Source organism: Erpetoichthys calabaricus, chromosome 5 (assembly GCF_900747795.2).
Source record: "Erpetoichthys calabaricus chromosome 5, fErpCal1.3, whole genome shotgun sequence".
NCBI classification, from domain to species: Eukaryota; Metazoa; Chordata; class Cladistia; order Polypteriformes; family Polypteridae; genus Erpetoichthys; species Erpetoichthys calabaricus.
Genome location: NC_041398.2, coordinates 201,971,887 through 201,998,551, shown reverse-complemented (window position 1 = coordinate 201,998,551; position 26,665 = coordinate 201,971,887).

The window sequence follows — 26,665 nt, the reverse complement described above, 5'->3', positions numbered from 1 at the left end:
CATCTGGTAACACCAGAAATCTTTCGCAAACTTTAGAGTTACTGTCATGTTCCTCAAATTGTTCTCTGATAAATTTGTCATGTAACTCACGAACTTGCAAAAGCTCGCTAAACCACACAGGTCAGCCACAAACTGATGAACTGATGGCACTGATGGAAGAGGATTCATCTGGAAATGACATTTTGAGATGTAGAGAAGTGAGGTGCCGGGAGTCTTGACCTTGAGGGATATGCAGCTGCAGTTCCGAGACATTTTAAAGATGCGTTGGCCTTCAATGCCTAGGAAGTGTACAAGTATGGCTGTTTTACAAGCATTGCTGACCACGTCCAGACCAACAGCTGTTAAATAGGTCTCTAAATGCTCAATCCAATCCAGTGAGATGACGTCACTGAAGGCTTGCCTGGCAATCGAAGGAATGCAGAAGCTCCATCCTTTTCGTCAATGTTATATTGCAAAAATGAAGACAGTACAATTATGCATGCAATAACTCTTCACACAGTCTCTCTCATTTTCCAAAACATGAGCCCTTTACTAACACATGCAAAGACAGCACGACACATTGCACTATCGCATGGCTGTGCAGATGTAACATGCTCCTTATGGTTCTTTTAGGTCTTCTCTGAAGAGTATTTAATGTCATTGCTAAGGAATAACTATTTTTTCTTTTGTCAATATAATATTTCAACTTCAATGTTCCCAAGATTATATACTGTACAATATACTCATGAGACTGATATTAAAGAGAATTGTATTATTTTTCCATTTTATGTCATTGCATGTAGTTCCTTCCACTCAAGGAAATATTCTTTGCAATTGTCTTCGGTGAGGTTTGTTTGTACATTTGCTGTGTCTCCTTGGCTGTTTTCATTTAGTTTCATGAAATTCATGTCAGGCCAATTTTCAAAATGACCATCAAATTCAAAATGAGCATACATTTTTCATGAATTCTCAGTTTTAACATCTAATATGTTGTTCTATTTTCAATTAAATATGGATTTTCAACAGATGTAGTTGTGATTCTGGGCCTTAAAAATTGAAAATTTTGAAAATGGTATGTGTCCATTGCTCAATGGTGTGTTTCTGTGAAAATAACAAGGAACTGTAGCTGTGGAAGAAATACAGAAAATTCAGCTGGGGTTGCCACACTCGGACAGATGGTGTAGTGGTTAGTGGTAGTTATGTGTTAATAATTTCTGTGATGTCACCTTATGGGTTCCTGAGTCATTGACGAGCAGTAAATTGAGGTAACCACACATATCAAATGCTTCTTCGTGAGAGTCCAAAAGGATCATTTTATGCATTCCTCAAACATCACTAGACCCAGGTGTGCCATGCAATTAAACTCAACAGCATGGAAAAAATAAAAATCTTTTTTTTTCTGCATAGGTAAAATGTGCCATCTTGTTATGAAACCTGCAATTTTTTTGTGTCGCCTGTGTGGTAATAAAGGGTCAGTGCGAGTGCATGGGTGACTAGTATTACTGTTTGTGATCACTGGTGTTGATCGGACAAATTCACCAAAGTGTTTCTCACAGCAAATATGCCATGTTCGCCGGTGACCTTGTTTGCAGAGTAATTTCCTGAAAATTCATTGTGCAGCCAGCTTAGATTCACTTTTATCTCCAAATGCCCCAGTGTGCTATCACAGAAGTTTAGCAGCCAGTGTTGCTATGTTGGATGGGACAGCCCCTTTAGTATCCTAATAATTGAGTAAATATAGGGTAAAATAAAGATAGCGTAAAAATAGTACATTAATTTGAGAGTCCTAAGAGTACACTAAAAATGACTGGAAAATTTGCAAAACATATAAACACAAAACATGCAATCACAGGGCAACTGGAAATGAGTCAGTGTATTTGCGTCTTAAAGGTTGTATCTTTTTGTATGGACTTGTATGTGAGCTGTGTTGAATATGTATGCCTAGCCCTTTAATAGTATTACCCAGAGCGCTGTTCAGTTGATCAAACAGGAAGAAGTGAAATTTCCACATGCTTTAGTGTTGTGCCTATTTGGTAGCAGCAGCAGTGAGCGAGCAAGTCTGTAAGGGAAAACCAAACAAACTGAATGTTTGAGTTTGAGAAAGGTGAGTACCTGCTAACAAATCTGTCGAGGGTATAACTTAGTGAATTCATTCTTCCTGCCCTCATGAACTTTTCCTCTTCTGAAATTAAATTCTATCAATTTTATCTCTAGTGGTGCCTAGTGGCGCATTAGTTGGCACTGCAGCCTCACAACTCAGGTTACATTTTTGGACACAATTTTTGGTCCAGAATAATTTGCAAACACTTCTGTTGACTTCAGAAACTCTTAAAAGACTATTGCACCTTCATAATCCACTCAAGTTCAATTTCTTCTTGCCCACTGACTTCAATGCATTTGACTGAATTCTGCAAAGTTCCCGAACAGTTCGCTTGAAAAGCGTTCAGGCTCATTGAAATTTTTATAATAGTGCATATAGCTTTGTTTTGTCACTAAACATGATCTATTTTGTATTTGAGGATTTGCCTGTAAAACTGAAGATCTCATTCCAAAATAGGGAAGTGTGGTCTGGTACTGGCAAAGATGACTTTCATACAGATGGCTCTGGTTACATAAAATGCATAGCAAGTCACATTGATGTTGAGAGCCCTGTAGGATTGTGCATGGTCTGCCCATTTCTTGAAAATCCTTGAGGAACCTTAGACTGTCCTTAAGAAATATTGTTACAGTCATGGAAAATCCCAGAAGAGGTGGAGTGGAGTAATGACAGGTATATGTAAGGTAATTTTTTATTTACAAAAAATTTGTCAGTCGTGGATGGAAATTGAACTTACACTTCCTGGTTGAGAGACATGTATCCTACCCACTACACTACCATACCTGGCCTGGGTTACTGTCTCAGTTGATGCTGTGGTATTTGAACAAAGAACAAGAAGAGATTGCGGTGGACTCTAATCGTTAAGCTTTACCTCATATTTGTGTTAAGTTCTTACTCAACTCTCTTTCAGTCTGTTTGAGGGCAGACTGAAAAAAAATAGAAATGTGTGAAATATCTCAACCCAAACCAGCATTGAGATATGGTGTTGTGGGTAGAATACCTGCCCTTCAACTAGTGGTAATGGGGTCAGTTCCCAGCCATGATGTTAAAACTTGTTTTTGTTTAAGAAATTTTCATGATTGTCTATATTATAAGTGAGTAAGGCCATGTTATATCAGGGATTGCATATTGTTATTTGTGGAGCAGGTATGATATTTCATCATATCATTGTAATCTTTTGGACACTAGGTAACTAAAGACTAAATTTGTATCACTTGGATTTTCAATAGAATCTCTGTGATCCTGGACTATTATCAAAATGTGACATGAAAACTGTGACATGTACTGTGTGCTTTGATGTGTGGTGTGCTTCTCTTCAAATGACATTAAATATACTTAATAGATTCTCCGTGATTCATGCAATCTCATCCCACAGGTTCAAGTCCAGGAGGAGTCACTCCTTGAGGCCTGGAAGAGCAGAGGAGGATAAGCAGAGACAAGAGACTCACTCCACAGTTGTGTTAGACAATGAAAGTTTTTTTTAATAGGTTATACAGTATATGCAAAGCCACATAATGGATGAAGTAAACATACTTGTCAATGTAAGTTTTCATGGGACTAATTCTGTGGCCAAACAGGCACTAAACGTTGCATAACTTTTAACTTAAAATGTGTTTCATTTTTATGTAAACTGTACATATATTTTTTCTTTATTTGCTGGATGTCTCTGCATGCCTGTAGCTGTTTCCTGAACTGTTTGTTTGGATGTTACAGTTGTTCTTATTTGCACACTCACTGGTACTGCATATTGGCACACAGTTGTCAACAGTTAGTGCTCAGTAGTCTGTTTCTTAAGCCAGTGGCACAAAACCCTTAACGCACATCCAGCAGTTTGCTCTCTGCACTAATCCCTTAAACACTTCCTGCACAACACATCACGTAGTGTTCAATTTCTAAGCACAAATTTCACGATCAATTCTCATATTATATTTTCATAATGCTAAGTTAGATAATGCTTACATTTGGAAATCAGCAAACTTAACACAGAGCTCCACTGAGCAAACACTGCAGATCTTTTCTCCACACTTCTCTACCAATGCTATCCAATGTGAAAATTGTATCATATATACAGTTAGAGGCATGAGACTGGATTAAAGAAAAAAAATATGTTAAGGTGGCGAGAGGAGGGACTGAACTCATGACCTCCAGGCTTACAATGTACATATCCAAATATTGACAGTGCTGTGACCGCTAAGCTACCACTAGCACACTACACACTGTACCGTCAGAGTATGCATACATATATACGGGGAATGGATGAATTAAACATGTCTTTCAATGTAACTTTTCATGGGGCGGCAGACGTTGAGGTTTGGTTTCTGGAACACCCAACCTTCTCTGTTGTAGACGTTCCACCATATTCTCCCATTCTGAACCTTATTGAGGAGTTCTTTACTTGATATCAATCAAATACAGTAAGAGGCATTAGACTGAAGTAAAAAAAAGAATTGACCATAAAGTTTCAGAAGATGGGATTACCCATGACTTCCAGGGTCATAATGTACATGGACAACTATTTACAGTAACTTGACCACTAGGCTACAGCAACTGCTGCTACAAGCCCACTATCACAACAGATTGTAACTTTGGCGTGAACATATACAGTATAAGGGGAAAAGGCACATAATGGATGAATTAGACACACTTGTCAATGTAACTTTTTATGGGGCAGCAGACATTGAAGTTTGCTTCCTGGAAGACCCAACCTTCTCTGTTGTTGACATTCCACCATATTCTCCCTTTCTGATTCAATGGATGAATTAGACATGCTTGTCAGACAGGGTTCAACCAATAATCCATTTCTGATCTTTTATTGTCTGCACCTATTCCGTCAACACTAGATAGTCTTGTTGACCACTATAACACAGCCCTTCATTCAGCATTAGATAAAACAGCACCTTTAAAACATAAGGAGGTTTCCTTTAAGCGTTCAGCTCTTTGATATAATTCAGAATTGCCATCTATGAAAGCAGCTGGCCGACACCTTGAGAGAATGTCACGTAAGACTGGCCTCACCGTGCACATCCAGGCTTTCTTTGACCACCAAAGAGCTTACAGAGAAGCACTAACTGCTGCCAAGAACACCCATTATGGCAGAATAATAGAAAGTGGCCACGATAACCCAAGGGTTTTGTTTTCTGTAGTTAATAAACTACTCGAACCTGCATCTGGCCCAACTACCTCTTCTACGGAAGTCTGTGAGAAATTCCTCCACTTTTTCCGTAACAAGATTAAAGATCTAAATAATTCAACTAACATAAATACATCATCTGTTTATATCTTTCCCTGTTTTCCCACTCCATCCAGCTCCTTCTCTAAGTTCTCACCAGTCACATATGCGTTTGTTAATAACCTGCTTTGTAAGATGAGGCCGACTACTTGTGTACTGGACCCCATCCCCACCACACTACTTAAATCCTGCTTTCATGCCATAATCCCGACTGTTACAACAATAATAAACTCATCCCTTGACACAGGCTCTAAGGTAAATGTAGATTGAGATATGGCACTTTTCACAAGAAATACAATAAGATGAGTAAATGTGTGTATTTTCAGAATTGCAAAAAGACCCTGAAAGAGGGAGAGGCAGCCTGTCTTTGCCCCTGACCAACAGATTGTAATAGTAAGTATGGTACTAGCCAACAATGCCACTGCACACTGAAATAGCAAAATGGATTGCTGTGTTTATCATTTATCCTATCAGTGTGTAGCTGATGTTTAGGACAAGCTATTCATGTGTTGGTTTGCATGTATAGTTCTGAGGCAAAAATAACCTTTTTTTAAAAGAGAATGGTTTTGAATGCAGTGCGTACTTTGTTGTTAGGTGTGTGACATGTTTTGGGTCGTGTGAGTGTTTGTGGCTATTATGTATAGAGTTTGCAAAAGATGAGCTGTAGTTTCAGAAGATATGTAAAAAGTGAGAAAGAACTGTAAAGTGCAGAATGCATAGAGCCACTGTACTGTATGTATTATCACACACATGCATTTCATCCTGGAAACTGTATCAATTCAAGTGCAAGTTTGAGCTTTTTAAATATTGAGAAAACGTAATGACATGAATTTAATAGACCCAGTTTGGTGACTACTGTCTTCCATCTTCTGTCAGCTCAAGAGGTTTCTAATTTATAGAACTCTTAGCGAGAGATGTTATAGAGAATGCGCTTTTTTTAGCCTCTCACTTTGAATAGCAAGAGTTTAGATATAAATCTCGAATATTTAACTCTTTAGTGAAATAATTAGAATCACTAAGTTGTTGACTCAAGTAAAGCATATGCAGCAAAGTGTGCATCATTGAAAACCTGACGAGCAGCAGCGTACAATATTAACAACTATATAAAATGTTTTTGTTTATTTTTCTTAGAGAAAATATTTAAGGTCATAAATTAGAACTGAACTCTGGCCTCTTGGTTGATGGACATGTATGCTATCCACTATGCTACCTCCAAACCTGGTCAGTAGGTCATTCTCAGTTGATACTGTACATTATGCTGTATGATTGGAACAAAGATCAAGAGATTGAGGTGGAAGATCAATGTAGAAGTGGATCTCATGTGGAATAACTTCAGAAACTGTGGTGTAGTGTTTAGGAAATCTGGCCATCAAATGAAAAGCAAAGGGTTCAATTCATGTCAAAGATAGTAAGATTGGTCTCGTCCGTTTATAGGAGATGGGCGTCTGAAGCATAGCTCCGCTAGCAGCGGCTTTGTTTTCCCACGTATTTCATATTATTTAGAGGTATCCTGTATTTAACCCGACAAAGGAACTTCCACTACAATATACAAGCATGAGTAACAAGAAGAAAAGTCAGAAAGAACCGGAAAAGAAACTTAAAGCTGCATCAAAGTCTGGACAGACTTTCGGCCTGAGTGCAAGGTATGGCCTCATGGAGACTGACCTGGAACAGGCAGACGAATGCGCAGATTTCCTGGAACCCCGCTCCATTGTATCGTCTCCAGTCGAGAGTGAAAATGGGAGCGAAGGTGCAAGTGATACAGGTCGCGATGGATCGCCGATTTCTGAGGATCATTCGAGACTAGAAAAGGCCCTGCAGGATGTGCTCTCATCTACTCATCGCGAGCCCACAGCACCTGCTGTAACAGGAGCTGCATTTCCACTCGCTGAGCACGAAAGCCGAAGCGAACTGTCCGAACTGAAAGAGATGATCGCTACACTGGCCACTGCCATGGTTACGGCCATAAATGAGCTTAAGAAAGTTAACAAGAATGATCTTAAGAAGGCGACCATTGAGCTTAAGAACGAGCTTAAGAAGGATAACAAAGATAAGGAAACGCGTCTATTTAAACGTTTTGACGTGAACTTTAAAGGCATGTTGGAGAAAGTAGTGGAACACATCGAAGAAACTAAATCCAAACTGAAAATGCTTGCTGACCAGATTAATGACGTTACAGATCAGCTGGAAGACGTTAAGCAGGGACTCACGGCTCGAGTTGAAACAGCGGAACAACTGCCGTCTAACGCCGATGAAAAAGCCACAGCTGCGAATTCCGAATGCAAAAAACTTGGAGACAGACTTGCAGTCCTGGAGGATGGGTGCAGAAGAAATAATATAAGAATTGAGGGTATACCTGAGAAACGAGAAAGCTCAAGCCCAGTGAAATTTGCAGTAGAATTACTGTCTAAAATAATTGGAGATGACTTTAAACTCGACATTGAGATAGCAGCGGCTTATCGCACAAACAGACCAAGCACCTTTAAACCTAGGTCTTTTATTGTCCGCTTTGAGCGACTACGATGTAAGCTTGATGTGATGGCACTTCTCAGACACAAGCAAGAGATTATATTCGAAAATAATCTTATTCGTATTTTCCCCGACTTCTCACCATCAACAACTGCAAAACATGCAGCCTACATTGACATTAAAAAGTTGCTACGGAAAGCCGATATCAAATACAGCCTGTTGTATCCCACCAAACTGAAAGTGGAAGTTCAAGATCAATATTATATTTTCCTAAGCAAAGAAGAAGCTGAAAAGGAATTAAAGAAGCTGTTTCCGACACTTTTTTGAAAGTTAATAAGGAGCCGTATTCTATCAAGGCATGGGAAGGACCTATGATCTGCTCTCTGGATCCATGTTTAAAGAGACTGGTATTATAATTATACATCCTTTTCTTTATCTGGACTTTATATGTTTATGTTTTAATTAGAGTTATAGAGTTATAGACGTGAGTGTGAAAATGTGGAAGTAAGTAAAGTAGGATTCGTTTTTTTTTTTTATTCTACTATACCTTAAAGTAGACTGTTTAACATCATACCCTTGGTTTATTGCTTTTTCAACTATTTATACTATTACCATTATACTATTACAGTAGGAATTACCAGGTTTATCCTAGACTAGTTTTTAAAATCATTCCTAGGGTTGATTCTTCTTTTTTTTTTTTCCCTTTTTTTTTTTTTTTAATCTTAATATCTTAACTTAAAAGCGCTGAAGATTATTTCAAGCTTAAATACTGTTCATGATAATATTTTCAGCAGATAGTATTGCTATTTAGCTGCAAAAGATATCTCTGTTTTAATTCTCTAACGCCGCTGCAGGGTAGGGTTTGTTTTGTTTTGGACGTGCTCTGTCTCTTCGTATGTCAGAGGACTGGGACATCGCGAAGTGGGATCTAGCCTCATGTGGGTAGGCAAAATGGGGGGGTGGGGGGATAAAGGGGGGAGAGAAGGAGAGCAGGTTATATCTAATCTATTCTTGTAATCCTTATAATTATAAATATCAATGCAACAATAGGCTAAAAGGCAATAACTCATGGGGAATCTTGAAACTAAGATTAAAACTGCCACATTACCAATTAAAACTATAAAATGACATTAAAAACTCAGAATCAATGTCTCCATGATGGGACAGTTAACTTTGTGAGCTGGAATGTTAAAGGCCTGAATCATGAATTAAAGAGAAAGAAAGTATGCTCTCACCTAACAGGCTTAAACGCTAAAATAGTATTTTTACAGGAGACCCACTTACTAACCAAGGATCAGTTCAGACTACAAAAAGACTGGACTGGCCAAATGTTCCATTCTAGCTTTATAAAGAAAAAAAGATAGTAAGGTATTTTTTTTTGTTTTGCACCCATCTTCTTTTTGAAATGTGAGAGATGTTATTGAGTCTGTGTTTTTTTAGCCTCTCACTTTGAATAGCAAGAGTTTAGATATAAATGTTGAATATGTAAGTCTTAAATGAAATAATTAGAATCACTTTATTGCTGACACAAGTAAAGCATATGCAGCAAAGTGTGCATCATTGAAAACCTGACGAGCAGCAGCGTACAATAGTGACAAATATATAATTTTATTTTTTTTATTTTTTCCCATTCATTAAAGGTCATGAATGGGAATTGAACTCAGGCTTCTTGGTTGATGGCCATGTATACTATCCACTATGCTACCACCAAACCTGGTCAGGAGGTCTTTCTCAGTTGATACTGTACATCATACTGTATAATTTGAACAAGATCAAAGGATTGAGGTGGAAGATAAATGTAGAAGTGGATCTCATGTGGAATAACTTTACAAACTATGGTATAATTTTATTTTGCAAAAATAACAAGAAGTGGTGGTGCAGTGGTTAGCATATCTCCCCATGATGTATGATGTATGTATATTCTATTTTGTTTTTGAAGTATCAATCAATTTCTATAGAAAAGTTGTATTGTTCTTTGTTATCAGGCATTGCCTTTTATTCTAAAAGGTGTTTGTTTGGAAACAATAGGAATGCCAAGAGACAAGTAAAACATTGAGGTATATATTAACATTTGGAATGTAATCAGGTATGGGTGTGATACTGGGTTATAAAAAATGGAAATGTGCAAAATGGAATGTGTCCATTGATGTACAGTGTACTTGTACTGAAATTTACAAGACAGTACAGTGAGTGATCTGTAGAAAAACTGAAAAATCATTTGGGTTTGCAACACCAACTTAGATGGTGTAGAGGTAAGTGCAAGGTGAGTCTCAATAAATCATGTAATCTCGTTGTACAGGTTCAAATCCAGGAGGAGGAAGTTCCTGAAACATGGAAAGAGAGGAGGACTTAGTTCCTAAGGAACAAGAAAGATGAGCAAGGAGGAGGTGACAATAAAAGGAAGAGGAAGAAGCAGGAGGTGACAGGAGAAGGAGGGAGAAGAAAAAGAAAAGTAAAACAACAACAAGAAAGAGTGGTGCTGTAAAAAAGAGTTACATTTTGGTCTGACAGGAACAATATTACAAGGAACTGTCTGAAGCGAGTTAAGAAAACCAAGATGGAGGTAGAAAACCAAGAGGTGCTGGGACAGGTTTGAGGATAACGAGGACCATAAAACATGTACTGTGTTGGCGTAACTTTATACCTTTCAAGTACATTTACTTCTAAGTAAATTTTGTTCTGTTATATTTGTACCTTTTATGAAAGTGCTTATTTGATATTTGGACAGCTGGGACAGGATAAGATGCGTTCTGTACAGGACAGACAGAGAACAGAGCAATAGGTGAGTAAACCATCTTTAAAGACTTGTAGCAACTTGCGTTGAGTGCTTTACATGGTATGAATGATGTATAAAAGTAAAACAAAGTTTTTCTTGTGAAGCTGCACCAGGGGATGAGACACAGTGCAAACGATCACATACTTTGCAGTATATCATATATATAGTAGGTGCCATGGAGGAAGGACAAGTATTCTGGTCAGAATAAAGGATGGATTCAGACAGGAGGCCATAATGGAGGCACTGGGCAACCAGTATACCAGGAGAAGTTTGTTTCTTCACATGACAGATGGCAGTGTTCCTCGGAGCTGGAAACACAGCCTGGTTGGGGTCTTTGGGTACCACCAGAGGACACAGCTGCGGGAAAGACTGTCCTGGTTTCCACACGACCCAGATGACCTGTGTAATTGCAGAAGAAGAGACACCTTTGCAGTTGTGAAGGAGTGACAAGTATGTCTTAGCATTATAAGCAACAGAATGAATGGAGAAGCAGTTATTGAGGAGAGCCCTCCACAGTCAGTCTTGCTGGTGTGATGGCTCCTTCCAGAGAAGAGAGTGACTTTCCTGTTAGACACCATGGCAGTCTGCAGTGGCAGCAGGTTTTCCATCCTTATTAGTGACCAGTCTCTGCTGCTAATTGACTTCTTTTCCCTTGATTATAATTGACTTGCTTTTTGAGACTTGAATATTTAATTGTTTACTTAACTAGCAGCCAAACAAAAATAAGATGTGAAGCAAGCCGACAGATGACCAGCTAAGTCAGGCCTCAAACCCCAGCCAATTTCCCTCCAACTAGATTTTAATTAGAAGCCAAATCTGGTTGTTATTAAACCTGTTATTTAATTCCATGTCTTGTTGGTGCTCTGATTCTGCCACAACAGACATTTTAATTTTAATTTCTTATTTTGTCTTTTATTTTTCTTCTCTCCATTATGTAAAGCACTTTGAGCTACTTTTTGTATGAAAATGTGCTATATAAATAAATGTTGTTGTTGTTGTTGTTCCAAAGCTGCTGATTTTCTATTTTCAGATGGCACCACCAAAATGTTTTGTGAACATGAGCAACTGATATTTGACAGACCTCCACCTTTCTTTATTTTCTGATATTGTGTGATGGACACAGGTTAGCCAAACATCTGTTGCCTCACTTTGCATCTCATTATTATTTGATTGCTAATTAAGGAATAAATAAATGATTGAGCGGTCTGAGTCTTAAAAAGCAGATCAAATAAAATTAAGGCAAAAGAAGTCAATTAGCAGAAAAAATGGTTGGAATTAAAACCTGCAGCTACTGCAGTTCTCCAGGATCTGAGTTGGACAACCCTGTCATATACCATGGGTGTATTTAAATAGAACTTAAATAGAACTTAGATATTTTAGGCATCCCAAAACACAATCAAGTCTCTTTTGGAGTGATGTCTGACTTTATAAGTATCTGTTGGTCAGGATATGAATTTATTGACATGAAAACTCAAAAACGAGTCACTTAATCCAAAACTGTTATTAACACTGTAGAAATGCTGGAAACCTGTTAATTTTGTGCAAAATTGATCATGTACACTGCATCCTGCTTTTTGTGTGCATTTTTCTCCCAACAGCATTACAAAAAAACCCTGGAATCCAGTTAAGGGTCATTCAGGGCCTCTTTTGGCAACACTGACGGCAAGCCTGGAAACAATTTTGTAGGAGATGTTAATTCATTGCAGTGCACACCAAAAAATGCACTCGTACTTAATGACACTCCAGCCAATCTAGATTTGTTAGTTATCCCAGCCTGCATGTCTTTGGGAATGTGGAAGAAAAAAAAAACAAAATTCCAAAAGAAAAATCCATTTAGAATGTCCAAAATCTGCATAGTGATAGACCTTGAACCCAATAAGGCAGAAGCATTAACTACGAAGCCACCATGTCACCCATTGGCCTACAACAACAACAACAACATTTATTTATATAGCACATTTTCATACAAATGATGTAGCTCAAAGTGCTTATCAGGATGAAGACAGAAAAAAAAAATAAAAAATATAAAAAGAAAATTAGACAATACTACCGTATATATACTCGTGGATAGGTTCTCCCACGGATAAGTCGGGACTTGATTTAACCGTATAGTTTCTGGTATTTTATAATATTGGTTGTATGGTCCAAGAGATTATGATATGCTAACTCCCATCTGAGAGAGTAACCACGGAGCGTGTGCTCCTAACCTCTCTCTCTCTCTCTCTGTCTCTCTGTTTCTAACACCCTCATACACCTTTATCGTAACAGCATCCCTTATCTATGTTGGAGCGTTTGATCAACGTTTGAAAATATGAAGCTGGTTTTAAATTAAACATCGTTGAAGTAGCGAATGAAATTGGTAACTGTGCTGCTGCAACAAAATTCGATGCGTCTGAGAAACTGATGCGTGATTGGATGAGGCAAGAAGATGTTAAAAAAAAAAATGAAGTGTCACATTTTTGAACTGGCATATAAGTTGGGTTTTGATTTTATGATCGATTTTTGGGTTACAAGAAAAAACAAAAAAAACTCCAGACAGCTGGAGAAAAAAAAAAAAACAAAATCTGCAGGGGTTCCAGGCCATGAGACCACCCAGCCCCCACTAGGCACTCTACCTAACATAAATGATCTCTATCAGTCCTCATGGGTTTCAGGCTCCATGTGGAAGAATTAGACAATGATGGTCATGTGGACCTCTGGCCTTCAATCCATTAATATAGGGACTGCACGGTGCTTTGATTGGGTGGTGGTGGCGCAGAACCTAGAACCTTGAACCTTTTAATGGTAAATGACAGCTTTATGTAGAGAATGAGATTCTGGACACATCAGATCTTTATTGTAGTTACTACTCTGTAAAAGTAAAACAAAGCCTTTTTCTATTAGAGCTTTAATTCCAGTGACACATTGCATCAACAACAACAACAACAACATTTATTTATATAGCATTTTCATACAAAAAAGTAGCTCAAAGTGCTTTACATAGTGAAGAAAAGAAAAATAAAGGACAAAATAAGAAATTAAAATAAGATAACATTAGTTAACATAAAATAAGAGTAAGGTCCGATGGCCAGGGAGGACAGAAAAAAAAAAAAAAACAGTAACACTCAAATAAATTAATAGTAATTCTAGGAATAAAACATATCTTTAAGTCAAGAGTATGTTTTATAACTTATTGCAGATACCACACACCGTGTTAATTTTCACAAAAATGGAGAAGACGAAAACCAAGACAACTCCAACACAAAGCAAGGCAAGTCCCTTTATATTTAAAACATTTATTGAGGTGGATCTTTCAGATACCAAAAAACAGAAGGCAGGTCAAAAAGGAGCAGAAATTAGGATTTGCCTAAAAATGAAGTAGGGCAGAGTGTGACAGGTGTCTGGTCACACTTACAGGTAATCTAACCTAGACACCTTTAAAATATCCAACTGCGCCACCCAGTTTTATTAAGAGAGTGGGAACTCTTAAGATTTACAGAAAATAGCACACAGGTTTCTTTAAATTGGGCGGTGAGTAAACACACAATGAAAGACACAGCAGTAATTTCAAGAAAAGCAACAGTAACTTCTATTACCCAAGATAATATAAAGTACATTAAAAAGATAAACGAACCAAAAAAAATCTAACAATATCAGGAACGAAATTCCTTTTTATAAAAGGAAAGCACACAGTCCACACTCTAAAAGTCCATTAAAAACATGAAGTGGAGGATACAACTTTTAGTGGTGTAGAGTCCAGTTTGCACACTGTGTTACTCCAAATATTAATCATCCAACTGTCCATGGATGCACTCTGTTCACCGGACACTCATTCCCCAACAGAAGTTTTGTCAAATCATTGAATCCCTGTCAGCGTCTCTTCGTCGTTCTCTTTTTCCACTCTGGGCTCCTTGTGTTGCTGCGACCTAGGCACGTCTCACTTCTCATCCACCAGCTTTGCTCGGTCCTTTCATGCGGCTTCCCTCTCTTGCTGGACCCACAACCGGCATCTTCTTGTGGAGCTTTCTCTTCCTCCCTGGAGGTAAGTGTTGCCGTCCTTGTGCCTCACGTCTTACCAGCCACGTGCCCTAGTCTGCCTGCGAGCCCCTGTGCTCTGTGCGAGTGTCTTGGCAGCATTCTCAGTGGACCGTCCCTCCCTCTGCCTTCTCCTACCCAGAAGTTTAAATGTCCTTCAGTCCCTGCCTAGATCAACAGGATGATGGATTAAACAATGGCACATCCAAATGTCCTGGGTTTAACAAATAGTGTAAACACAAGTTAACAAAATGTATTTTTACCAACTATCAATGAGTACACAAATGCTGATTAGAAACCAATATTCTCAAACATGTTCATTTCTAAGTCAGGTAAATGCAAACATTTTCCAAAGAAGGAGCAGTTCTTCTATCACAATTTTGTATTATTTGTATATTTAAACAGTCTTCAAAGCTGTGATTCTTTTGCAAGACAGCAAATACCTATATCCTGTAAACAGCCATCACAATAATCAGTAACAGGATTACCCAGGAAATTTGCCTTTTAACTTCTCACTCCAGTCCCAACAATGGGTGCTTATTACCTCTTCCTCTACTGTGTTTTAAATGTAATGTTTACATGTTCCTTTGCCTGAGAGAGATATGAAACCACCCAGTGTACAAAAAATGTCCCCCTCTGACAAGAGTACAAACAACACTGCATAGAAACAAAATAAGGGAGGAGTAAATCATAAAATTACAAAAATACAAAGCTAAAGAAGTGAATAACATATATACAAAATCATTTTTAAATAACAAAACACTAGGTAAATAAGAAAGAAATAAACTTGAGGCAGGAAACAGGCCTTCGCATCTGAAAGGTAGTTATACTCGCCAATCATGATACCAGTAGAGTGGTGACATTATGTGTGTTGATTAGCACATGCAAGGAAGAATTTTACTGTTCCTTGATCGTGTGAAAATAAGGACCTAATAAACCTATAAAGGCATTTAACTAAGCATGTCACAATTGCAAACATTTTTGAGGAGCAATCTCCACCACTTTATCTGACAATGAAATACTGTGAAAAACAAATAAAGCATTTTGGAGGCTTAAATCTGAAAATAGAAGTGTTGAAATTGTCCTTAAAAATGAATAAGAAGATAAAGTTGTTGAGGCTGTTGAAAGGCTAAATGGTGTCAGCAATGTTTTGAAATAGAGAAGAGAACGTTCAGGTATCAGGCCAAACAAACATTTTGTCTAGTTCAGTTATTTTCAAACAACATCTGATTCTGTTTTTAAACGATTTGGCAGATATAGTATTCCTTACAATATGATCCTAAAGATGCATAAAGTGACTTGTCAAAATGCTGGTTTTATTGATTTTTTTTTCAATAAACAAATATCACAAAATGCACTTTCCCACACACCCACACACACCTGGCTAAACTTGTTCTGAAACTGAATGCCTTTTCTTTTGACATGTTTCTTTCAGTAGGTCAGTCAAGTTGTCATGGATACCAAAATGGGTCCTGACGTTGCTATTCTTTTTGTAGACGGCAAGAAAGAACTGTTCTTTTATCTTTTTTTTTTATTCTTCTTAGGGAACAACTCTTTAATCAGTCAGTTCAGTCAATCAATCCTGATTTATTTGACACCTGTCATAGAATAACTATAAAATTCTTCTCAAAGCAACAAAAAGCAATATTACAGAAAGTCTGTTCAATTAAGAAGAATGAAAAATTCTAATAAAAAATCAATAATGATAATATATTCCCCATTCCCCCATAAGAAAACTAGACGATACTACTGCTGTGAAACTGTGTTGTCTCTCTGTGACCTTTAGGCCAAGCCTTTCTTGTCCTTTTAACTGTTTTCCCAACTACCAGGTGTCAACTGTTGCAGTGTTCACATTGCAGTGCTCAAAACCAAGGAATTGGTCACGGACTTCAGGAAGTAGAAGGCAGATGACACTGATATACTGCATAAAGTAGTGAGAAAAGCGCTATATATATGTAAAGAATTATTATTATTATTATTAAAGTGAGACTGGGGGGAGTTTGCTGTGGAGAACTTCTTGGAGTGACCTGGAGTGAACCAAAGTAAGCAAAATAATTCAGCTCTTGTCAAAGAGGCTCACCAGTGCCTCTGCTTTCTCAGATGTCCAAGGAATGTGTAGATATTTCCATCTGTTCTCATTTACAGTTACCTACATTTTTAGAAGTAATATTTATTTTATCACACAAATCTGTTCCAAGCACATCTCACTTGCAGAGGTTTTCTGATGAGTCTGCATTTATGAGGTGTATTTATAAGGGAGATGGGACAGTGTATAGGAGTCTGGTGAAAAACTTTGTTTGTTGGTGCAGAAAGAATTGTCTGCAACTTAACATCAGCAAAACCAAGGAACTGATTATTGAATTTTGCCACACCAAAGGTCACCAAAGGGTGTGGATTTAGAAGTGGTTCAATACTGCAAGTACTTCAGGGTCCACATCAATGACAGGCAAGACAGGTCTCACAACACAAGATATAAGAAAGGGCAGAGCAGGCTCTTTTTCCGTAGGAGACTGCATTCCTTTAACATGGGTAGTGACATCCTTCAAGTCAGAAGTTTACTTTCTTTTTAGTCAACCTGGTTATATATTTCTGGAATTCGCAGGATTCAAAACGGCAACCTTCTGATTGCTGGCACAGATCCTTATCCTCAGAGCCATTTATATATATATATATATAATATATATATATATATATATATATATATATTATATATATATATATATAATATATATATATATTATATATATATATTCAATGTACATGTGTTTAGATGACATCTTCAGAGCTCTGCAAAAGGTACTACATCATGCAAAGAGAGAGGGCAATGTCGCTAAACAACTCATCCTTTATGGCTGTAGTTCCAAGGCTCGAGCATTGGAGGGCTTGTGACTCAGTTTCACTACCTTCAAGAAGCCATACCCCTTGTGGGACAGCTAACACTTAAAAACACCAAAGACACAGGAAGTTGGCGATCCATGTTGAGGAGTGCATAATCACCGTTTTGCACCGTTGTGCAATTTTTCTTTTGTACTTTTTGCCAGCCATACTTAAAGGGGTGTTCAGCTTTTATCCCAACCTTACTGGATGTCTCACGATTCTTCTTTTTACTTCACTATATATGTAAATATTTTTATTTATTTATTGAGCTTTTGTAAAAAGACAAATTTCTCCCTAGGGACAAATAAAGTTCTGTCTAAAATCTGACTCTCCTTATTTAATATTTAATGACTTATAATGGAAAATAAAATCATTTGTGTTATAATTTTTTTTAAATATTTTAATTTTCTTTGCTTTTGCTCCATTATTTTTTTATAAGTTTTCTGTTCTTTTTGTTTTGATTTTGCCTTTTTTAACATGAGAAATTAAAAAATAATACTTTTATATTCCAACCATATTTCTAAAAATTAAAAATAATTAGCATTATTTCTGGACACCTTCTTGTTCACACGGGTGCTGCCAGGTTTGGGGCATTTGTTGATGGTTCCCACCACCTTTGATAGGCTTGAATAACGAGAATTGAGCATCGCCTGTCGTCATGGGTGTCTTGCATAAAGATCAGCAGTGGTTTATTTCCAAATTAGTTGCAAATACATTTTTTATAATGTTATTAGTGTGTCCTTTAATTCAGCAGGTTTTAGGCTTAATGGAATATCTGCTTTGAATTTCCGACTATGAAAAGACTGACTTTCTCCTCTACTTTTAAGTACTCCTTTTCTTCTGATCCCTTCATAAAACAAAATACTGCCATTGTAACTATTGGCAAAATAACTGGAGCTGCCTCAGCTACAGATGCAGTTATCAGAATCATTAAGCTAGTTTTCATTAAGGCTTTCCTATTTATAATTACATAATATCCTTAATCAAGTAGCCGTTACTGTATTTTAAAGTAGGTTAATGTTTTTCAAACAACATTATAAACTTTTTTTTTACTTTTTATTTAATTTGCATTGAATTACTAATACATGCATCCTTAGTGGCAGATCTGATTTTAATTCAAAGTCTAGGCATGCTTTTTTTTTTTTTGGGTATCAGTTGATTTAGAGTTTGTTATATGAATCAATTTTTGAGATACTCCAGAAGTAGGATACAGGATAGCAGCTACTGAAGAATAACATGTGGGATAGGAAGCAGCCTGGAATTTGAGATCACAGAGCTATGGCCTGGGTGGTGATCTGTTTAATAGCCAAGTAGTTTTGCTGTAATATTTTGGGATAACTGTGGTGGGTTGGCACCCTGCCCAGGATTGGTTCCTGCCTTGTGCCCTGTGTTGGCTGGGATTGGCTCCAGCAGACCCCCGTGACCCTGTGTTCGGATTCAGCGGGTTGGAAAATGGATGGATGGATGGTATAAGATCATCTATCTATCTATCTATCTATCTATCTATCTATCTATCTATCTATCTATCTATCTATCTATCTATCTATCTATCTATCTATCTATCTATCTATCTATCTATCTATCTATCTATCTATCTATCTATCTCCAGGTGGAGGAAGCTCTCTGAGCAGCAGTGAAGGGAGTGCAATCTGGTACAGACCATATCCCCTCTATGCAATCTTAGGAATTAAATTTCAACATTTCTGCTGCACATAAATATGACTTTCATGTTTAATGCCTTAGAGTGCAACAAAATGGTATTGTTAGTGCTGATATAGCTATAAAGTGGACATTTCATTGTCGGCCAAGCAGTCAAATTTAGCTTTAATATCAGAATCCTTGGTATGAGGAAGGCTTCTTGCTGTTACTCTTCATCTTATGCTGAATTTTGTCTTCTGACTTTCACACTGACCACCAGTGCAGCCTGAAAGACTGAATCTAAACCAAAAATGACTCAATAATTTAAACCATCCAATGGCTATCAGGTTCCTAATGTGATTCTTCAAAACACCAAAGCTAATTTAACTAAGCATTTTCGTAAGTAAAATTATCTGTACTGTTGGGATCAAAATGTAAGTTGTGCATAGTTTAGGAGGCAAAACATACAAGTGTACCCTCAACAGTTGAAGAGTAGATAGAACTTACATTTAGTGAAGAACTCATCCTGAGCTGTTAGGCTGTGTTCCAGGTGATGCTCAAGGACAAAGATGAAATGCTGGGGTATACCGCTGGATGGCTGTAAGATGCTCACGTTCAGACTTTTGCGGCAGGCTGGACAACTGACTGTGCTCCAGTGGTTTCCTACCTAGATAATTACTGGATTAACTCTGCTTTTTACTGCACCAGCTTTATTTGCTGGCTTGGTTTCATTTTCTATTCCTTCTAAGTTATCCATGAATCTGCTTTGTAGTTGCTAAACACTCAGGAAGTAACTTACTCAGTTGTTCGTGCATGAGACTGGCCTGTGTGCCTATCTTAGCTGCATTGTGCGCAAAGCAGTAAAAAACCCTTGAGATGGTAAAAGTCTATCTTAGACCACTAATGTCAATACACTGTAATAAGAGACACAGTGGTTAACACAGTCAAAGATTTTGGGTGCCAAAATTGTAAACCCAATTAATATGTGGCAGATTCTTCAAAACAACAAAAGACAATAAAGAAATTGGAAGGACTATCAGTCCAACATGATAGTGATTTCTTCCCCAAAGGAAACGATTAATGACCAAGAACCAAGTGGTCACTCAAACAGAGCTTTTAGAAGTCCCCTGTCGAGAAGGATGACCATCTCAGCAGCATTCTGTCAATTGGGCTTTTATGGTAGAATGCACAGATGGAAGCTACTCTTAAATAAAAGGCATATATTAGTTTAAAGAACTGTCAGAGAATAAGAAAAATATTCTCTGGTCTGATGAGGCAAAAATTGAATTCTTTCTGCAGAACTATGTTTGATGAAGACCAGGCCCTGCTCACCATCTGTTAATACCATCCCTGTGGTGAAACAGGGTAGAGGCAGCATGATTTATGGGGTTGCTTCTCAGTGGCAGGGAAAGGAAGAAGCACTTGAAGAAAACCTGCTCCAACCTCAAATTCTCAGTTAGAGGATCTGTACAGAATTTTTTTAAAACCTGGAAGGATCTAATCAATATTATTTTAGAATAAGAGAAATTACAATTACCGCATTTAATTCCCTTCTTTCTTTTGTTTATTGTTGCCTTATTAAAAAGCCCTAAGCAATTCTCCTTTGGCTAAGCTCTCCTTCTCAGGGGTGGGGTTTGATTTGTCTTCAATTTTTTTTTGTTATAAATTGATATATTTGTATGGAATGATTACAATAAAATTAATAAATAAAATTTTAAAAAAAAAGAAAAAGAAAACCTGCTCCAGAGTAGGTGGGTAACAGTTCACCTTTCAGCATAACAATGACCGATAGCATAGAGCCAAGACAATGAGTGGCCAAGCTAAAGCCCAGACTTTAACCCATAAAATGTCTGGAGAGACCTGAAGATGGCAGTTTATAGATATACCTCATTCAATCTAACAGAGTCTGAGAGGAATGGGATAAACTGCCCAAACTTAGGTGTGCAAAGTTAGTACGGACATACTCAAGAAGATTCCATCCATCCATCCATTTTCCAACCCGTTGAATCCGAATACAGGGTCATGGGGGTCTGCTGGAGCCATTCCCAGCCAACACAGGGCACAAGGCAGGAACCAATCCTGGGCAGGGTGCCAACCCACCGTAGATCAAGAAGATTCAAAGCTGTAATTGCTGGCCAAAAAAGGCTTCTACAAAATACTGAGTTAAAGGTCTGAATACTTCTATGAACAAGAAAGTTCACTTTTAATTTTCAAAAAAATTTCAAACCTTTCTGAAAACGTGTTTTCACTTTGTCATTATGGGTTATTGAGTGTAGATTGATAGGCAGAAATGTCAAAATTTTCCATTTAAAATTACATATACAACACAATAAAGTGTGCCTAAAGTGAAGGGGTCTGAATATGCTCTGAACCCACTGTTAAGTTACATCAGCAGCTATTTTGGTTCATTTCACATCAAGCAAAATGCTTTCACTTTAATTGTTAATTTTTAGATTATATAACATGCCTCAACCAAATTATATACTATAGAGTATTTCTTTAAATGTAGTTTATTATTGCTTTGTTCTAAATATTATTTTTAAGAGGCCTTGCGTTTATCATCATTATCAAGTGTTCTGCCTAACCTACGTGTCTGTGGCATGTAGAAAGAAACTAGAGCACCTTGGGAAGATCACTGAGACATAAGGAAAATGTGCACACTCCCTACAGACAATGACTGGCAGGATTCGCGTCCGCGTTTCTGTTACTGTGGACTGCTACAGACATATAGGTGTATCATTAAGATCTATTAAGTACTACACTTGTAATGAACTTCAAAAACAATTCAGCCAGGTTTTATGGTAAATTTATATTGTATGTATTTTTGACAAGTATGCCTTGAGGTTTTTTAGGTTGGGAGGACAGAAATTTTGAGGTAAGTTAATTACACTCACTAATCAAGGTGATTTGTTGCATGTTGATTAGCACATGTAAATAAAAATTTCAATCTACTCTGTACATGTGACAATAATGACCCAATACAATTTTCTAGACATTTAAATGATAATGATTGGCTTTTCTTTATGTTTAAAAGTCAAAACTGCTTTAAAAGGCCACTAAAAAACACATATTTGAAGATGTCAGCATGCAGGCAGGCAATGGTTCTTAATGTGACCCCCTGTCGAAACAGTGGTCCTTAACAGACTAATTGACTTATGAGTCATGGTTGGTTATTGTTCCAGTTTTCTACTTGCTAACATTTACTCTTTGGGAGTGATTACTTGGCTTGAGATCATTTTTAATTACACCATTACTGTGCTAAGAAAAACGACAAGTGAAACTTCACAATGTGACGTTTTTTGTTCTAATAGTCACCAGAATTAAATGATAAGATTTATTTTCTTATTACATCTTAAAACGGTCTGAACACAAATGACTACATTGTGTGCTAATGCTAAATGAACTATTCCCATTCTTACATGGTTAACAACAAGGTTTTTTCTTTCTTTTTTTTAATAGAAAGTACTAAAAGATAACAACACCGACCTTCCTTAGTTCCTAAATTGCTTCTGTTTAAGCCTGGCTGTTATCTAATAGAAAGTACTTTTGTTTGAGATGCCTAAGCATTAGGTCTTTTTTATCATTTAAAGAGGAACTGAATCATAATACAATTATTTTGTACTCTATATTAACAGGTATGTTTGGTATGATAATGCACTGGGTAGTGCTACACTTTCATGGATTGAGCACATTCTTCCTGTGTCTATATGGGTCTCCCTTTGTACTCTAGTTTTCCTTCCACATGCCCAAATACATACAGGTTAGTCTATTTGGCTCCCATATCAAGATGAGTAAACGGGCCCTGAGTGTACTGGCACACTGTCTTGTGCCATCCCCCCTGTGACTCACATCAGATTTCTGACTAAACAGGTTGGCATATGTTATTTTAACAGGCCTTGTGGCCTAAAGGCTAAGGTCTAACCCACAAGGTCCATTCAGGCCTTCTTCCAAGGCCCCCTGGAATCAGATTATACATGTCAAAACTTTCACTAAACAGTACAAGACACAGCATTGGTCTTTGCACTTCAGGAACACCTTAAGAAGTTAAGAGGTCTTCAAGAGTCTGAATGCCTAGCAACTACCATGATTCTGGAAATACCACAATTAAAGGCAATATGAAAGAAATGTCAGACTGCGGTAGATCAAACCTAGGCTCAAGTAATAAATGGAACAAAATGAAAGCACTACATCCATCATCAAACAGATATATTCTACTGGTAAAAAGCCAGAACAGATGTGCATAACCTCCTGAATCAAATAACGTCAAACTCAAAATGAGGCAGAAAAAGAAAGAGGGGGAGTCCATCCTGCACAACACAGCCAGCATTTAATCGATTGCAGTGGGCTGGCAATAAGGTGCCTAAATTAAATCTATTATCAGTAAATAGCATCATGACATTAGTGTGTTGTCTGCAGGGTTATTCTAGGCAAATGTGCATGAACAAGAGAAATGGCATCTTCCAAGGACTTGTTAATTGCATACATAAAGTGAACCGAGTCTAGACAGCCTAGAGGGTTGCTATCAATCTGAGCCATTTTAGCCTTTCTAGATACTTTATTACTATGTATTAGGCTCACTGCTTCATTCAAATTCAGAGTTTATTTGTTTATTTATTTTTTTTAAATTAGAGCACTTTGTAAACTAAGGAACTTGCTCAGGGTCTTACAGTGAGTCTCTGGTGGGAACTAAATTGGCAGTCTTAGGGTTTTAAATCAGTGTCTTAGCCACAACACACCTGCTTGGCTTCAATTCACGACCACAGAAGTATGAGCCTCTGTGCATCATCCTGCAGGCCTGTTACTATGGCACTGTGACAGTTTTCTTAAATAAATAAATAATGACAGGAGATTGAGTGTCCTGCTTTAGCTTTTACAGTTACTTTTCTTTACAACTTGACTGCACGGCCCTCCTCAAAATAAATACTGCATGAATACTACTTGAACATCTTCTACACTTGAACTACTTCTGGTTCAGGCACTGGTCTTGTCATGTCTGGGCTTCTGCAGCACTTTACTAGTATTATTCCTGCATGCGCTACCAAGTCACTGCATAGGGTTCAAATGTACCATTGCCTCTTTTGTTTACAGGCACATATCACTCTTCTTTTCAGGTCAATACACTGACTCCCTGTTGCAGCATGCATGAATGTTTAAATCCTTAATGCTTGCCACTAGAACACCAGAACTGCCACACATATTTTAAAAACTTTTTAGTAACCACCAAGGCTAAGCCAAGTGGCATTTGAATCCTTTTGTTCTCACTAATGGCACATAAGCTCAGCATTCTGATAACATGTCCCTATTTCCCTAGCCCAAAAGCCATAGATAGCCTTATATAGCTTGAGTGAATATCAAAATAAATAAATAAACAAATTATTTTTGGCACACAGCATGTACAATATTGTTTATATATATTTTCACTTATTAGAATATGCTTGCACTCAAAAAAACTCTATTGTTGCAAGGCCACTGGGCAGCACACTGCTCCAGTATTTATTAGTTAAAGCAAAACAACACATTTAAATTAGTTGGTGTCATGCATGCGTGTTAGAGGGTCACCTTCCAGGTCTGTCTAAGGTAAACACTACCACCCCTGGACACCATGGGATGCAATCACTAACTACCTTGTCTCCTTTTCCACCCACAGGTCAAATAAAATGCCCAGCAAGGGCAACTGAGTCTGCCCCTTCCAGTCCACGGGGCTGCCACCCGTATGCTTGAAATAGGCTGCCAAAGATGAGGGCTTGGTTCAACAAATGAAAAGGTCTTGACAGACATCAATCCAAAACAGAACAGTTCAAACAGGGAAACATGGCGGTTTTAAAGTCGAGCAGGGGAAATTATGTCATTCTGGCAGGAACCGGAAGTGATGTCTCCTGGGCTGGAGCCGGAAGTGATGCTATTGGAACCGGAAGTAATATTATCAGACCTGGTACCAGAAGTGACGTTGTTGAGTGGAGGCGGAATTTCCTGTGGTTGATCTGGAGATGAAAAAGAGGACGGATCAGTGCACTTCAGCACCCAATGGTCCGCCATGGAATTATCCCTTTTGAGCCCTTCAGTTGCCTCCTATGCGCACGTTGGGAGTTGGTGACAGGATTGGCACTCTAGCTACCGTAAAATGGCAGATAGGACTCCTTTCTCCACTCTGTGGGAGTAGTTCTGCTGAAGCTGCCCACAGGAAGCCTGCTTGCATTATGAAGGGGGAAAGCCCTCGGGTGCCTCATCCCCAAAAGAGTTGAAACTGTCAGACAACCAACAGGGGAGACCAATGCAGGTAGTCGCATGGAACATCTTTTGTCTCCGGCATGACGAATACTTTCCTCTGCTGTCAGAGGAGCTTTGCAAACTCTGCATTTCAGTAATGCCACTCTCTGAGGTACACAGACCAGGAACCAGCCAGATTTCTGTAGGTGGGAACACCTTTTATTGGTCTGGTCATTCTAATGGCTGTGATACGCAGGGAGTAGCAGTTGCAGTGGCAGATCGGCTCCTTCTGATGGTGTCCAATGTCATTCCTTTCAATAAGCGTATTATGTGACTCAGGTAAAGGCACTTTCTGGGTACTTTGTCTGTTGTCTCAGTGTATGCACCGAGCACTGTGTCTCAGTCAAGGAGACATTAAATTCACAGCTTTGCTTGGTGAGAGTACACTCCAATGGTCACAGAGAGGGTTCTGAGGGCACATAAGGGGATGTTTGTTAGAGGAATCTGTGAGCAACCAACACACCATCTATGGTCTAGTAACCCATATCCTGCTTACAGAGGAAATGAAGCATTATGCACATTCAAATGTGTTCCTCGGAGAGTCGCAGTGAGGGCCAGTGATGGAATGGTTCTTACAGATGATGCTGCAGTTGTGACTCACTTGGCTTGCTACTTTGAGCAGCTCTTTAAAGCTGATCCTCTCGCTAGGATGTTGGACATGTCTCAGTTCATTGTTCTTGACACTAGAATCCCTGAAGCTTATGATTTGTTTCGTTGTCCCTGATCTTCTTAAATTTTTCTGACATATGCCAAGAAGCTTGTAGCTCCTTATCACTGCGCTAACAGCCCGCTTTTGTTTTGCAAATGTATGGATTAGCAGAATACAGCCTGCTACATCCCCCAACCCCCTTATCCATTCAGTCAGATTGAATCCAAACAACCATGTATGCAAATGTCTTTTACTTTGCACCCACTGATAGTTGGTCTTCAGCGACATGTCAATTGAGCAATTTCTTTATAATTGGTTGTATTCTTAAATAAAAGGATACTTTAGCTGATGTGCTGACAAAGTTAGAAAAACAGAAAGAGAAAAGTACAGGTAAAATTCCGTTACAATGAACTTCCAGAGACCTAAAAAATGTTTAGTTGTAATGAGATTCTGTATTTGTAGCTATAGTGCTTTCTTTAATTTTTGTCCAAGCGTCTGCAATCATTTCAATAACTTCTTTCGCATTAATTATAATGTTCTCCTGTCTACAAGTTATGCTGATGAGAATTTTTCTCAGCATTTCCTTGCGATAATACACTTTCAAGGTGCGAATGATGCCCAAATACAATGGCTGAAGCACTGCTGTGCAATTGGGTGGGAGGAATTCAA